Genomic DNA, 18,153 nt, shown 5'->3' with positions numbered 1-18,153 from the left:
CGCTCTGACTCTTGCCATATTTTTTTTTATATGCATTTTAGAGATTGAATTCAAATCAAATATTAACAATATGCCCAAACTACTTCTGAATAGTATGTCTACTTCATAGATATTTTGAAAAGTATGAAAATATATGGTTCAGATCACTCAAACCATATATGGAATCATATGTCCTAATATGGTCACTGGTGGAGTCTGGATGTCTTATAGTGGAAAACTTTGGTACTGCGCACTAGGGCTGAACGATTAATTGCATTTGCGATAATATCGCGATATGATAAAATACGTTTTCCTAACCGAAAAGGCTGCGATTACAGTCTGGTCACGTGACACGCGAGAGTAAAGTCTCCAGAAGAAGCAACTTGGCACGTTACACATATATGCCTGGCCTAAAAGGGAAAAAAAACTCTGTGTTTGATCTATCTAATATTGTGTTGTTCATACTATAGGCTACAATAGAGGTGGGAGAAAAGATTCTCTCTCCAATGATTCTGGATCGATTCTGAGCTTAGATTTTAACAGCAGGTGCGCGGTGGCGCTGCGTGTGTTTTAGAAACACCCGTATTCTGATTGCTTCCATTATCTCTCTCTTTCTCTCTCTCTCTCTCTCTCTCTCTCTCTCACACACACACACACGAACCATAAAATAATATTTCATAACGTCCGGAAAGGTTGACGGCGCGAATCGCAATGACATTCGCAGGCTTCTTTGCACACGATATGCGCTGTGAGAAACTTTGCTTGATGTCACGCTTACAGTGTGTTCTCGCCCGCCGGTATTTTCCTTACAAATGCTCAACAAAGGCTTCATTCATGTCGTTAGGAATGCAGTGTGCTTGTATATTAAAAAATAATTAACTCACTGACAGAAGGCTTTCCATTTCAAATGCTCACGCGACGCTTTGTGAAGAGTGCTCGCGAGCATGCGTCTGTGTGCGTCTCAAAACGCTTTTATGACGCAAAATTAATGTAAACACCGTCAGTAATGTCTTAATGAATTAAACAGACAGGGCAAAAATATCTTATTTTTCAAAAGAGATCTGTGCATTAGTGTGAATGCAGGTCTCCCGCTGTCTATGATGATGTCATGATTAATAATCAAACAACAGTAAAGCTGAGAAAGAGAAAAATCACTCAGTTCAGACACTCTTAAATACTGAAAGCACTCTTTGTTCATTGCTTGTATGTTTTTTTGTTCCTCTTTATGATTTACTAGCTTATGTTTTGCAGCTATACTAGTTTATATATTTAAAATTATTAACATGCAATTGTTTTAATTAAAATGTAATAATGTCCTAGTTATTTTAAAAAGCTTATAATTACATATCATAATAAAAAACATTTTAAGTTTTTAATAAATTAATAAGATTAATTAATAAGGAAAAAGTTCAAGAATTGTTTTGGAATCGGATCGTGACTCCCAGAATCGGAATCGGATCGTGAGGTACCAATTAAAGATTTCCACCATTACTATACAATGATGTATTGTTGAATAATACAGAAGTTAAAGAGTTAAAAAAAATAATCGCATATTAAAATCGCAATCGGAATATTGGTAAAAAAAAAAAAAATCGCAATTAGATTTTTTTCCAAAATCGTTCAGCCCTACTGCGCACAAAAAAAATCTTACTGAAAGTTCTTTTTTTGAGATATCATCCTAAACTTTGGCACAGAACTTGTTAAGATATTTAGCTTTGATTTTCAACATGAACATGTTTTGTAAAATGTATATTTTCTATAAAATATAAACATATGTATTTTAAATATTTTACATTTTCATAAACTTAAACTTCTATAACTTTTTTTAAACTTTACTTTTTTTACTTCTACAATAATCTGTGAAGAGTTCCCTTTAAAAAGATACCAATCTAAAGTCTGTGCTCTAAAGTATTCAAGATTTTTAACTATTTAAATTAGAAAAGTAATTTTCAAGTCTGTGCTCAAAAGTGGGACAGACAGTTAACAGGTAAAACAACTTTTTATTTTTACAAACTTTGAAAATAAAAAGTTATTAAACTCAGCAAGAAACTGGCACTTCAGGACTAGAGTTGAAGAGCACTGACATACAACAAAGTGTTTTGTATTTTGGGTCTGTATAGTGCTTTTGAATAACTATTGGGTCTAGGGCTGGGCGATATGGCCCAAAATTATCTCGATAAAATCTTTTCATATCAGTCGATATCGATAATTATCACGATAAATGTAAAATATTTCTTTCTTTCAAATTTAAAGGCAGATTTTTGCTCCTAAGTGAACGTTATAGAAACCAGACTGTTAATTGTGGTTTTAAACTACTCTTTATTGTCAGAATATGACAAACACTTCACGTTTTTTAATTCCTTACACTTTTCCAGTCATTAATCCTTAAATACATTTCTTAAAGGTCCCATGGCATGGCATTTTTCTATTATTTTATAATGTTTCCTGAGGTGTACTTATATTGTTAGTATGATTTTTACATCATAAAATGTCATAATTTAGAAATAAAAGGCATTTTTTTCTATACTGCTGTTTGCCCTGTGGCTGAAGGCCCTGTTACAAGAGGGGTGTTTGCTGTGAGACTTCAGTAAAAACGCCCACTGTTGTGATTGGCTGACATCTTTGCATTTAATATGAGCGGAGGGGGCGTGGTTTAACGAGGTCTACGAGGCACGAGCAGGCACGAGCTGCTGCCAGAGAGATGGATGGACCGGAGTTCACTTCACATTGGTTCTGTCAGTCTCAGTTCAGTGAACTGTTTTAGTTACAGCATATACTTCAGGTTATTAGTCTATTTCTAGTCGGAGGGGCTGTCACTCATGTCAGAAAGTTAGTAACTTTAGTAAATTATGGATCAGCGCTGACTGGAGACGCGAACCGTTTAGAACGATTCAGTCCGATTTGGTGAACTGATTCGGTTCACTAAAAAGAACCGGTTCAAAAGAAAGATCGTTCGCGAACCGGACATCACTAATGTACCAGAGACTGAGCTCAGCGATTGCTAACAAAGTTATTTATAGTAACTACTGAGTTATGAGAGCACTGTCAGTCAGCGCGAGTTTATTGTGTTTGTATTTGAGAGTTCTGAATAAACACGAGTCCCAGTCACACCGAGTCCGTCTTCATCATTATTACCAACTTTGTAACACATGCAAAGTACCATTACAGCTGTCGAGATGAACGAGTTATGAATAAGTGTTGATAATACCATTATTTTTAGATATGTTCCTATCATATGGAAAGCGTCAGTGTTGAGTACGCAGCGCAAACAAAGACACAACAGCAGTAATCGAATGTAATCCAGTTTATTGTGGGAATAGCTGGCTAGCCTAGCCCAGATACCCTCACGCTTACCCCCCTTCTGCTTAGTCTTGCGCCGCGTTTGGTGCCTCCGCTGTGGGCCAGATGCAGTACTGGGGGTCGGGGATGTTGAAGGCCGAGCCTCGGCGTGTGTAAGGTTTATCTCTAAAGATGTGACTCTGCTGATGTTGAGCAGAAACGACTGTATGCACATTTTAGAACAGATAGACGCGATGAGGACGTACAAAAACACTGACTCGCAAGATAGAAAACACGAACATTTTCAGTAGGGCTGCTCGATTATGGAAAAAATCATAATCACGATTATTTTGGTCAATATTGAAATCACGATTATGTAACACGATTATTTCACATGACTTTGGGAATGTGTTGTATTTATTAAAAATACACCTTTCAACAATTCAATTGAAATTGTAACATTTGTTGTACTTTTTGAACTATTAAAATAAATAATATAACATATATTCAAATCAAAGTATAAAAGTATTCACGTAAAAATGATAATCACAAATAAATAAGATCAACAATATGGTTCGGCTAGATATGCTTTTCAGGTACGTCTAACATTAGTTTTCAGGTACAGAAATGTCTCAAATGTAAAATAACATTGCATATTTGAGTGCATAAATTAAAGATGAATCCAATTAAACTTACAAAAGCTATTCAATCCGGATCGGATATGCGTCGTCTTTATCGACTGTATAAAGTTCACTTAAGGCATATACAGACTATGTCTGCTAGGATACTCATCAAGATGGACATGTTGACATACGTTTTGTGTGAGTTTGTCCGTTCAAGAGCAAGACTTCAAAGAGAACTCAATATTTGCGCGCTGTGAGACGTGTGCGCGCTCTCGGATGAGCGCACAGAGATACATTTCCTCACAGCGCGCACAACTTCTCATTCGCGTCTTCTGGCACTACACCCGGGTGATGACGGCGAAAACGACTGGTCATATTCAAACATACGGCAGCACTCGCATGCATTGAACAAAGTTTACAAAGAGAATTATTTGAAAAATATGAGGGGAAAAAAGGACGTTTACACGGCACCCCTGCTCTCGTCAATTTTTGTTTCTTTATTAGATTGTCATAGGTCACTCTGTTTAATTTTCAAGTGGTTAAACAAATTCGTGGTGTTTCCTTGCGTTGCAGCCACTACTTGTAGAAAATCTTGCACGTAGCATGTTTCTGCTCGTCGTCTGATTCCTCGAAGCCAAACTGTTCCCAGACAACGGAGTTGGTTTTGCCTTTTTTGCTCACCAAACGCTGCTGTAACTGCCCTCCTTCTGCCATCTTTACTCGCGCAGAGTTTTTAAATTCCAGCGGATGATATGCACACGAGACTCACGACCTGAGAAAGTTTGTGGCTTCGGGAGGGGCGGATGAGCGCGTGCACGTTTCATTCAGAACGCAAGGCAAAATAATCGTTTTTTCTCGATTGTACTATTTTGGTGATCGTTGGGAGGCAAAATCGAAATCGAAATCGAAATTCGATTAATTGCACAGCCCTAATTTTCAGTTTTCATTTGTACATCCAAACACTGAGAAACTGCCAGCGTTCACTCGTTCACAAGCAATGATCTCTCGAGCGTTTGCATGGGCGTGCCAGATTCTCTGGGCGGAGGAAAGGGAGGTAACCGTTCCTGCTTGGACGTCAAACCAGGAGACTTCAGGATTGGCTCGTCTGGCCTGTCATTTTCTCAAAGGCAGAGAAAGACAGCCAGAACTCGGGTTTACACCGATCAACATTTCTATCCACTTGGGGACAATATTCAGGCTAGGGGAACTCATATTAATGTTGAAAAACCTCATAAAATGAAAATTTCATGCCATGGGACCTTTAATAGAAAAAATGAATCTCTTAGTTTCTGCATGTGCTAACGGGTGAAATTGTTTCTAGTCATGAAACAGGTTTGTCGCCTGACTTTGGCATATATCTTCAGCTGCAGTATTAATAATATTACATGTTTTGTCTTAGAAATGCACATTTGACAGTGAGTTGACAGTAGTAGTAGCTTGAGTTAGGTGGATGCAGATGTACATTTATGTTCATCAACAAGGACATCTGTAAAAATTGTAACAACCTAATTTTTATATGGTAAAATTTACATATGACAGTTTTATTAAAATTATTTAGATCATGATAACCACAGTTAAAAACACGCATATAGCTCTTCACTACCTTGGTAAAATGTATCTAGGCTATATGGTTTCTATGGTATTTGTGTGAAAAACAGTAGATCTAGCCTAAAAACATTTAGTAGCCTATAAATGGACAAATCTATAGCTAAATAAAAATACTGTAATAATATTCCATTACTTCTTTAATACATTTAATGCATTAATAATATAATACAATTCTATATGAATATCCCACATTTCTGCCACAGTACCATGGTGCAGTTAGTGTCACAACAGTAAATCCATGGTAAATTATGGATAAGAGCGAAAAGCCTTCGGACTCTATCATTGCGCACAGTGTTTCTCCTGTTTGTCAGCGCTGTTTTGTCTGGCTTTAAAATTGTTTCAATCACGAGACATTTGTGTTTTTCGCTGAGTGCACGCACTTCTTACTGGATCTCATAGCGCTGTTTAGTGTTTGCGTGACCGATCAGAGTAAACGGATCTGCTGTAGTGAGCTCGCGTATCAACAAATTTGTTGTCTTTGGATAATAACTCAAGGCTAGTTTCACTTTTGATTTAACGTTTGTCGCCGCTTTCACAAATTTTTTCCTTCTCGTGTCCAGTTTTCTTTACCAGTAGAGTGTGTACTTTTGATGTGCAAGTTAAAAGCTGCACGCTGACTGGCTCTGACTGGCTGTTGTCGCGTTTATCTCTGCTGTTTGATTGGGTGTTAGAGTAATCTATATCGAGTAAAAATGTCCATAGCTTATCATCATTATTGACATAAATTATCGCGATTCGATATGATATTGTTTATCGGCCCAGCCCTAATTGGGTCTATAAGGGTCAAACTGACCCACGAACAGCAAGAGTGTATAAAAATTTTAAATGTAAAAAAAAAATACATTTCACAACACATCAGCAAGCTGAAACGTTGCATGCATGTTCACGACCCTAAATGAGGAAAAAAAGTCACAACATTTTAAGAAAAACAATGTAGGTTAGACACTAGTATTCCAGATAGATTGAAAAAAATAATTATAGCTAATTTTTACCATTTGTGGCATACAAAAAAATATTTCTGTATTGAAAAAAGTGGGAAAAAGCTAATCTTTTAGCTTCATAGGTTAGTAAAAAACTAAAATAAAAATATGACAAATTTTTTTCAACCATTTTTGGTCTCTAGTTGCCTTAGAACGTTTAAAATATGCAATCAAATTGACCCTCGAAAATCATGAACGTAACAGTAATTTTGTGTGTATATGTCAAAACACATCAGCTGTTTGATTGGGTGTTAGAGTAATCTATATCGAGTAAAAATGTCCATAGCTTATCATCATTATTGACATAAATTATCGCGATTCGATATGATATTGTTTATCGGCCCAGCCCTAATTGGGTCTATATGGGTCAAACTGACCCACGAACAGCAAGAGTGTATAAAAATTTTAAATGTAAAAAAAAAATACATTTCACAACACATCAGCAAGCTGAAACGTTGCATGCATGTTCACGACCCTAAATGAGGAAAAAAAGTCACAACATTTTAAGAAAAACAATGTAGGTTAGACACTAGTATTCCAGATAGATTGAAAAAAATAATTATAGCTAATTTTTACCATTTGTGGCATACAAAAAAATATTTCTGTATTGAAAAAAGTGGGAAAAAGCTAATCTTTTAGCTTCATAGGTTAGTAAAAAACTAAAATAAAAATGTAACAAATTTTTTTCAACCATTTTTGGTCTCTAGTTGCCTTAGAACGTTTAAAATATGCAATCAAATTGACCCTCGAAAATCATGAACGAAACAGTAATTTTGTGTGTATATGTCAAAACACATCAGCGTGTTGAAACTGCATACATGTTCATGACCCTAAATGAGGAAAAAACTCAACACAAAAAATAACATTTCAAGAAAAAAAAAAACATAGGTTAACTCAGGGTTTTGAGTGCGCACACGTCGGATGAGTGCACAGAGACAAATTCTCACAGCGCGCGCGACTTCTCATTCGCGTCTTCTGGCACTAAACTCGGGTCATGACGGCGAAAATGACTGGTCATATTCAAACATACGGCATGCAATGAACAAAGTTTACAAAGAGAGAATTATTTGAAAAATTTTAACAAAAAAAAATATATTTAAAGGACTTTTACACGGCACCCCTGCTCTCGTCAGACGGCACCCCGGTTGGGAAACACTGGCCTAAGCTACTGTCTGTGTACTGCCACCTGCTTGACTGGAGGTCTAGCAACCCAAGAGCAAGCCACTTCACAGACACAGATAGTTGCGTGTTCTGAGTTAACACAATCAGAACGTAAAAACACGTTGTGTGCGAATCCCGTCTTATTACATCGCGAAAGATGTCAACACACAGAAAACACTTAATAACTGAATATAATTTGTTTCCCGTTTATTGAAAGTATGCTTTATGTCAGCTGGTCAGAGAAGAGTCAACGTTTTTTGAGCGCAATTCACACCCAGCGGTAATTCTAGGAAAAATTGTCCGAATGTGCCACGTGCAACATGGTTTCGGTCTTCCGAACTTTTTTTATTTGGATTAATATGTGACGTATGAGAGCGCTAACAGCTAACACTGATTATTTTGAAGACCCAGAGAGTGTGCGCGGGGGAGGAGCTCTCTGATCGTTCCCTCTGTCACTCAGTCACAAGCGCAGCATCTATTCTACATCATTCATAAATCACAATAACTCATCAAATTAGGCTTTGGCGGGACAAAAATCCGTTTTGGCGGCCGCCAAAAAAATTTCAATGCAGGAAAAACCCTGTAAACTGATATTTCTGACAACTTAAAAATCAATACAGGTCAAATTGACCCGCAACATAACAAGGGTTAAGGTCCAAATAAAACCAAAATCTTCCTGTTAACCTGATATTGTTAAAATTAAAGCATTTCCACTTCCAGTAATTTGCAGAGCTTTGAACATGGACAAAATCAGGAGTACAAAGTTGTTGCTGCCTCTGTTACATTGCAGTGGATACCCTGTCACTGCCAAATGGGTAACGATGAAGGCCGGTCTCACATAAGAATGAGTGTGTCGAGAGAAAAGATATTCCACCAAGCAGAAGGTTCTGAAAGTAGCAGACTAGACACATTTTACACTTAGTTAAAGATGCATGCTTTGCCACACTGTCAGCAAAACGTTAAGAAGGCACGGAGGAGGGGAATAAGAAACACAGTCATGCAAACCGCTTAAGTGAGGGTGGAGAACAGGACCCCCGATTAGGCATTTGCTCTCTTTTCTGCTTTATGTTAGAAGAAGATCTGATATCGCTTAAGACCAGAAAACATGAATAAAGAAAATGGTAATGAAGAGGGTAACTATAAAAGGAAAACCTACACTATACAAATTGTTTTGCTACAAGCATTAGTTAAAGGGTTTGTTCACCCAAAAATGAAAATTCTATCATTAATTACTCACCCTCATGTCGTTCGACACATATTATTAAAACATATTATTATTATTACACTGAGACGTATCTAAATTATACAGTATAACAGTAATGTTATTTACTGTAAGCTAGCCAAACTTTTATTTTGACGGGTTGCCGTGAAGACCTTTGAGTTTGTGTGTTTATGACATGATGGTAGTTTTTCTCAAATGAAACAGTAAATGTTCATAAAGTGACTCTCAGTGGCTCTGGAGATGAGGTTGATGCGTTCATGTCCTCACATGAGACGGCAAGAGATGGAAACATGCGACCGACACGCGCGATGATTCTGAGTGTGTGTGTGTGTGTGTGTGTGTGTGTGTGTGTGAGGTAAACTGCGCATCTACAGCATTCATTCGCACAGAGACACGCAGGATTCGTATTTAAATACGATTCGTATTTAAATAGGATTTGTTTTAAATAGTCTTTTTGCGGTTTAATATTCACAGACACTAGTCTATATCACCAGATGCGTTCTCAGGTACCGAAATTTGGTACCAATTGATTTAATGTGAATCGGTACTCGGTAGTACCGACTTAATTCGGTAGGTGCCCTTAAAAGTACAGAGTTCGGTACCCAACCCTAGCGATAAGTATAGGGGTAGTAGTTGATCAGTGATCCGTACGGGCCAGCCCCAACAGTTAGGAACACATGTGATTCGTGAATTGCAAAGTTTAACCAATCACAGAGTGTAAGTTTATCATTTGCACATGTTTTAAGTCCTTTTTAAACATTCAATTGAGTCTTAAAGGTGCAGTGTGTAAATTTTAGCAGCATTTAGCAGCGAGGTTGTGAATTGCAACTGCTCACGCCTCCCTTTCGAAGCACATAGAGAAGCTACAGTGGCCGACACAGGACAAAGATGTCATTGTCTGAAAGTAGCTAGTGCCCTGTAGAGAAGTTTGTCCTTTTAGGGCTACTACAGAAACATGATGGCGCAAAATGGTCACTTCACTGTAAGGGGACCCGCGGTGTATGTAGATAGAAATGGCTCATTCGAAGGTAATAATAAGAACATAACGGTTCATTATGTAAGGTCTTTTTACACCACTGAAAACATAGTTATGTATATTATATTGCATTTCTGTCAATAAATAAATATTACACACTGCATCTTTAAAGGTTTGAAGCACAAGAAGATGCAGAACTGTTTTCTGTACACGCTACACGGAGCCACAGAGGTGGCATGCGAATACCGCAGGGCTCGACATTAACGCTTGTCCGCTTGTCCGGGACAAGTGGATTTTTTGAAGGGGCAAATGAAAAACAATTTTACTTGCCCGACGGACAAGTATCCTGGTTAAAACGTCAAAAAAAAAAAAATAACTAGGGAATCACCAAAGTACAATAATGATTCTGCATTCAGTTAGTGTAAGTGGCGATCGATAGTGGATAATAATATAAAAGAAAACAAATGAGCACCGTTCATACAAAGAAACTCAGTTAACATACATATTTAAAATTGTGCAGTTTTTATATTTATAACATATGATACAGTTAAGCAACATTACACTAACAAGAGTGTTGTTTTCCTGAATACCATAACAACTGAAAATGACACTGATTTCATACGCCAGTTCCATAAACAATTATTTAACATTAAGTCACTTACATTTTAGAAGCAATATGGACTGTTTTTGTTCTATTTCAGCAGCGAAAATAGTTCCAAACAAATATCACAGCAGAACCGTAACGCATCTCACAGCAACAGTGTGTGTTCGTGAATGATTCAGCGTTTTAATGAATCGGTTGAATCAAAGATTCAATGACCTATTCGTAAACGACCGCCAAATTCTTGAATGAATCAGCCGTTTCACTGAATCGACTCAATGACTCGCTCATTAAGACAGTCACATGCTGCCACCTACTGGTGGTTTAGTTTAATCTTTCCAATATTTATTTGTATATTCAAAAATATTTAAAATAATCTCATAACATGATTTAATGCAGTTGTAATTTTTCAGTGCAAATCATTTAATTTGATTGGTAACAGCCTATAGTGTCTTATTCTAATTTAATTTATAGATCAAATTCAAGAATATAAAAGGAGAGCTGAAGCATATCCTATATTTAATAAGATTATGGAAAAATGCCCTTTATAAAAAGGTACAAATATGACAAATATGCATATTTAAATATGTCAAAGCTGATTAAACACTGGTGAGAATATTGCTTCAGAATAGATTATATTTACAAAAACAATCTGGACAAGCAAATGTTTTACTCGGACAAGTGAATGACAGATTTACTTGTCCGAAGGGCAAGCGTGTGAACAGGCTTAATGTCGAGCCCTGTACCGAATTTACTTCTCTTTCTTGTTTTTTTTTGTGCTTCAACAGACACATCATGGATGTAAAATTATGTAAAAATGCCCAACTTGGCAAGTATCCTCATAAACACAGTCATGTATGTCTTAAGTGAATGTAAACAATTGAGAAAGAAAATGGATGTGTATCATTATAATGGATACGTGCATTCAGTCTTAAAGTGACAGCAGCCTAATAAATCTGCTGCTTTCTGTCATTAATGTTACTCAAACAACAAAAGAAAAAAAATAAAAGAAAAAAATGTATATATTTTATAGCTTTAACAAATATTAATCATATTTAATTCATACAGTGAAGAGTATGCATTAAATTTGATTATTCGATTTCAGTTAGACTTGCAACTTAAAGCACTGTTTATTTCATTTGTATCTTTGTTATATTGTATTTGTTTTGTAGTTTGTTTATTATTTTCTATGCAGATGCACTTCCCTGCAAAATCATCCCAATCATTCTAGAATGATTAGTTCTTTCCAAATAGAGCTATTCAAATCATCTGGTGAAATTATGTTTATAATCGCAACATATACACATGTACATAATATAGCAGAAAAACTAAATATCGCAATGCCAGTTTCCAATATCATGCAGCCATACTTCTTGTGCATTCGATATTGCTTAATTATGACCAAAAAAGGTCAGAAGAATGGCTCATAGGTGGTTCTGATCATACGGACAACATCTAACCTAGATCAGACATCACCATCACAGAAGTAGAATGAAGGACCACAACTAAATCTCATGGCTGAAAAATAGCAATTATCACTCTGAGAATAAATCAGCTAAGGGCTGATGGAAGCAACTGTTGCACAAAGGCTCCTAATATAACAAAGGAAGGTCGAACGAGGAAGGGTTACTGAGTTTACACTCACATTCGGTCTTCACTGTACCAAAAGAATCAAGTTCACTGCCAACATGAATGTCTTATGGTTTCTTGGTTAAATAAAAAATATATACATGATCTGTTCAATTATGCTATTGTGTTACTTTTGGAGATCTTTTAAATTTGATATACTTTTGGACATGTACAAACTTGCATGATATAAAACAATATTTTAAAGCCAGCCAACCAAACTCTTCGCATCAGGAAAAAAATCCCCAAAGTCTCTACAACAGACTGAATAGGTTGTGCTTGTACAAATGCAAGTCTTTAATTACAATCTGCAACCGTTGCTACAGAACTGGCTTCACAGCAACAAACCCTTTAAAAACAACAAAGTTTCCATTAAACCGCACTGTGACTCCACCCATGCTCAAATACAAAAAGAGTTGTTTTCACGCTCACAGCTAATTGTTGAAGTTCAAGGAGGACTGCATAATCCACTATAGACTGAATAGTGCGCAGTTAAACGTTGCTTGCTTTAATTGCTTTTTAAAGCAACTATAAACATAAAATGTATTTGGAGAGGCTGGTTGCGCGACCCATGAAACCAGCGACCATGCCTGATTAAGATTTAATTTCTTGGTAGAATCTCTGAATAATACATGCACAGTCAGTCAACTAAGGTGCTGTATTTTTACACCTGTGACGTAATACGGTTTTAAATCCAGACATTTAAATTTGCAATACTTTTAGGATTGCAAAAAAGTGGAATAACATTTAGGCAACATGTGGCTCCACTGAACTAACTTATGTATTTGTACCAGAGGTAAACACTGAGTTTTTGTAAACAGAATATAGATTGTGACTATGCGTGACATAATGACCTAATTTTGTTTCAGCCAATGAGTTGTTACATTACAGAGCCGTTAGCAGAGAAACCTAACATATCCCACACCTTCTTACAAAGTTTTGTAGGTCTGCTAAGAAAAGTTGCCTACCTTTATAAAGTTTTCCTTTATAAAGGCCTATTTTTTTTTTACATAATATTAAATGAATGTTCCATTTGATCAATAAATTAAATTATAATAATAAGACACTATAGGGCTGATACCAATCAAATGAAATTATTTACACTGCAAAATTACAACTGCAATAAATAACATTAAATATTAGGGGTGTAACGGTCCACAAAACTGACTGTACCTCGGTTTTGAAGTCAGGGTTCGGTACGAGTTCGATACAGCAGTTTTACAAAATTTTATTTATTTTTATTAAACAGTGGTTTACTGAAAAAAATTCTGTCTGTCCTTAAATTAATTCAATTATAACTAAGAGTTTCTTAAAGATAATGCTATATAGGGAGCTCTTACTTAGACATTGCTATTAAAGATTAACAAAAGAGCCCAAACTATTAGCCTAAATTCAGTTGCTATTTATTTTTAGCTCAAGCTTCACATAAGGCAGTTTTTGTATTAACAAATACAACAAATACAAAAATGTCTCCAGTCCGTTGTTGAAATATAATAATTTATACACAGTGGCTGTCATTTTCATGACAGATTTATTTAGACATAAATTAAATAAACAAGATATCACTAACAGTAGGATATAATGAATATATAGGCTAATATAGTGCAAATTGGCCAGGAAATTATTGCGATAAACGATAATATTGTCGTTCTTAGACCATTTTCATCTAAAATAATGATAATGGCATAATAATGCAGGTACACCTTTTCAAAGATCAATAAACTTTTATTTCTAAAGACTATTTAACACTGAAAACATTTTAAATATCCACAATAAATGAACACAACAACCAAAAACAATAAAAGCAATGGACTCTCATTCTGTTAACAAAAAAATGCACTTGAATAAATACCAAAAACAATAAATAAAATGGATGAAAACGGCAATGGATGATTGTGTTTTAGGTGCATATTAAGGGTGGCACGGTTCACAAAACCCACGGTTCGTATCACAGTTTTAGGGTCCCGGTTTTTGTAATTTTGTGCAACCGCAGGAAGCACGAGTTCCAGGCGAATCTGGCCGAGCATGACGTCATATAAACACCTCCCCAAACTGACGAGGCGCGCGCGCAGTCAGCGAGAGAGAGAGAGACGAGGAAAACAAACAAGCAGGCAAATGGTAATTATTGCGGCCGGAAAAATTATCGAGCTAATTTTTTTTATCATGCGATTAATTTATTTATTGACTATCGCGACAGGCCTACAAATGATACATTTCACTAAGTTGTAATGTTTCCTCAACATACCTTAAGAGATGTTATTTTATGTTTATTCTTTAGGAAGAGATGATCGCATTCACTTGCGCGCAGCCGCTTGAAGTTGAACTGACGCGTCGATAAAGCGTCTATACAGTCACGTCACATTAAAGAGCGTCAAAGCGGCATTTATCGTTTGAATTTCATGATAAAATGGACTGAATACTTCATATGTTTGTGTGTTCCGCACTTACAACAAGTCGACAGTTAACTGTTAAAGACTGCACCCGGTACACACGTGCACCGAACCGAAAGCTCTGTACCGAAACGGTTCAATACAAATATGTGTACCGTTATACCCCTATTAAATATACAAACTATAAGAAATGTTGGAAAAAATGCAATGATACTTTTAAACATGAAACTAAACCACCAGTAGGTGGCGGCAAGTCACTTAACGAGTGAGTCATTGAATCATTCATTCAACAGATTCGTTCAGCTACAAAACACTGCTGAGTGTTGCTTTGAGAATGCGCAATAGTTCTGCAGTAAGTGATCTTTGTTTAGTGAAAGAGCAAAAACAATCAATATTGTGTCTAAAATGTAAGTAACTTAAAGGCACAGGATGTAAGTTTTGCTGCTAGAGGTCGCTTATTCTAAACAAAGGCGTAGCTTGATGCACACGGACCTCGATGCACACCGCCGAGTTCCGCAGACTTCTACCAGACAGTCAAAGCAGCATTACATAACAGGAAGAACGCAAGTGTTTAGGGTGCCATTTGGGACAGGGCCTAAAAGGTATTTTACTTGATACAAAAGTATGAGCTATCAATTAGAGGGCAAAAGGCACGCAGAAGATTGTTTTCAACAAGTTTTTCAGCAAAGTTTGGATCATGTTAAACATTTAGATGACTTATTCATATCTCATGATACTGTAGGCTTCAAAGAGTTAAACGTGTTATTTTACCACATTCCTACACATCGGCACACCCTGTAATCCCAGTAAAATCTATTCTCCCATGTAACCACTTAAATTTGAATAATGTCATGTGACTAGTTCAGTTTGGACTTGATAACTTTTGCAACCCTCTGGAATGTTGAGATATTGCACTGTAGCTTTTATTTTTCTTCCTGTTATTGTTCATTTCGCAAAGCATCTTTCTGCAGCACACTGTGCCGCTAAGACTGTTGACATGAAGCTCAGTTTGATTGCTTCCGCACCCCAGGAATGGTTTCGCTGTCACTTTCTTGCTACTGCCTGGATAAACTTTAAGGCCTGCTATGGCATTTCATCCATGAATTGCTTATAAGTCATCCTGAACATAAAGCCGAAAAAAAGTAAGAAAAATACAGCGATGCTCCAAAAGCTAGGGAAAACTAGAGCTCACAGCTGCCAAAGTAACTGTAACATCACAGTATGTTTCTATTAGAGGATTTTACTTTCATCTTAAAGAAGAATGAAAGCAGCATAAGGAACTAGCCTTTGTTCCCGCGTCAGTGTCATATTTACAAGCAAAATCATTAGAAGGAGCTCAGATGTCTTGGACAGGAGGGCCAACAACATAACTATCTGTTGCTGAAGGAAGCAGGAATCTGTCAACATGTCTCTGATTTCAAAAGCTTCCACTGCATAATTTCCTCTCTTCCTAAATGCATCTCAAACAAGTGCATTAAGTCACACATTAGAAAGCTGAATGAGTAACTTTAACTTCTGCATTACAAGTGTTGATTCACAACCAAACCCTTGATGACTATACTCCCGCCCTACCAGAAAAAAAAAAAAAAAAAAAAACAGTCAAATCTCCATATAAACAATTTTTAGTATGATGGGTTCTTGACAGTTGGTCATGATAAACTATATTCCCAAAGCATCCCAAAACAGACACAAGCTTGCTATGAAACATGTGGTTGATTACTACTAAAAGTTAGCACTTTATAAAACTTTTAACTGCTCATAAGTGTCATAATCTATATTAGAAATGTTTTATTCATATATTTGCATGTGCCACATCAGTAGTTAAGCAGGATATTGATTAATTATATATTAATGTTAATTGTTCTAAAGTGTTACCTCGTGAATAATTTATCGAAAGCTTCTCTCTGATAGCGTAATATAATATTAAAGCAAACAAACTTGTATAAGGAGCCTATTCAAAAGTCACATGTATAACAGATTATTGAAGTTCATTCTGCAGTCACTAAAGACTCTATCACCGTTAGCTAACTAACATTAGCCTGTCAAATAACCCGCTGCACTGCATTTACTAATACTAACCTGCTTACCAGCTATTTTTACTCGCTTCACAAGCAGTCAGTGGCTAATCGTGGTGATTTAAATGTGAACACATAAGATAAAAATGCGCGAGGCTAAAAATAATCTTTGGCAAGAAACACACGTTAAAGAGTCAGTTTACATCTCGCAAATGATCCGTCTTCAGTCTCTTAAGTAGTATTAAATGCTGCATTCGTTGGGTTTCTATTGTAAACACATCACAGATGTCATAGGCGAATAACAGTTTGTGGGTTAATCGTTTACTCACCGGTGGAATCCCCATCATCATCATCATCATTACCATCATCTTCACGCACGATTCAGCCATGTAACTCCCCGGGTAAAATCCGACACACTTCGCGTCATATAAGCAAGCGATAACGTCTTTGACATCTGCGGGATATCTCCAGGAAAGAGCTAGGCCATTTTCCAGTGTTCCACAGAAGTGTAGGAAGAAGTAGTTTGCGCGACAGCTCTCGTATATCCCTCCCCTAAAGGTTTAATGGAGAAGGTTACTACGAACTGCAGTAAGGGTGGGACATTTTGGCTCAAGCTACGCTGAAGTGGCGTGAGATTCCCACGCTAGAGACTTGCAGTTGAGCCAAGATGGCGTCTGTTTCGTAACCTTGTGTGGTAAGCGTTTCACAGCGGGTGACACCACCGTGCCTCTGGATCCAGAGGAAGCATTACCGCGGGGCGGCACCCGAGTCCGCGTGACGTCATTACAATGCAACAATGTGTCATCTTTAGCGATCAAATTCTTTTTCTGTATGCATAATGGCATAATTGTTTAATACTTGCATTTGAACGAAAGTGTATATTTTATAGGGATCAGATTCAGATCTTGTGATAATTTAAGGACACGTTTGTTTGATTGGCTTTAGATTTAAATTTCATATGTTTTAATCATACATTTAACTGAATCAGTAGTTGCTTCAAATAGCCTATGTCTTTGTAATTTAATTAATTTCTGAACATTTCTCTGTCATTTGCAATTGTAGGCTACTGTATAGTGTATTTAATTGTCCCACTTTGTTTTTATATTAGTATATTAAACTTTAAGATTTTAATTGAATTAGTAGGCTAATTTAAAATCTTTTTAGAGAAAAAAATGAAGAAATTGCACTTGCAGCTATTTTGCCACCACCAGCAACGTCAACATGAAACGATTAATATTCATGAGCTATTAACGTTCGTTTCATTTCCCTTAGTTCACTCTCTGTTTAAAGTGCGACACCAAGTGTTCATTGCGATAAGCTGCATGCTGCGTAAGATTTTTCAGTCAAATGCATATTGAGCATATATTTAATATTTAAACCGTTTCCTTATGGAGTATGTGTGCAATGTAGTCACTTGGTGGCACTATAACCTACAACATCGGACTGCCATGATATTCTTACCCTGCTGCAACAGCATTATGTGTGATGAGGCCAAAGTGCACAAGAGAGCTCCACATAGAGCCTAACTGAACTCATTGGACCTCCTGCAATGTGTTCAGAAACCTTACATTTATGCAATCAGTGGAAGTGAATGATGTGAGCGACAGATCACAGAAGGCTCTTTGATGACACTTTTGATGTCCATAAAGTTGAAATATGAAAGAAATAGACCTACATCACAGAAGTCCAGAAT

The 18,153-nt window shown here is 36.6% G+C and overlaps 2 protein-coding genes across 3 annotated transcripts in view; both read right to left on the bottom strand.

The window, feature by feature from the left end:
* zfyve9a (zinc finger, FYVE domain containing 9a) overlaps window positions 1-17,191 on the bottom strand; it is a 40,433-nt gene extending 23,242 nt beyond the window's left edge. For both annotated transcript variants that reach the window (XM_079818489.1, XM_079818490.1), the window contains exon 1: window positions 16,790-17,191. The gene's annotated coding sequence lies outside the window, so the exon portion shown is untranslated. The remainder of the gene's footprint in view (window positions 1-16,789) is intronic.
* LOC307127360 (uncharacterized protein) overlaps window positions 1-18,153 on the bottom strand; it is an 866,317-nt gene that overhangs the window by 826,429 nt on the left and 21,735 nt on the right. The window lies entirely within an intron of this gene.

Source organism: Gobio gobio, assembly GCF_949357685.1.
Source record: "Gobio gobio genome assembly, chromosome: 6".
NCBI classification, from domain to species: domain Eukaryota; kingdom Metazoa; phylum Chordata; class Actinopteri; order Cypriniformes; family Gobionidae; genus Gobio; species Gobio gobio.
This window is presented reverse-complemented; position numbering and strand designations above follow the sequence as displayed.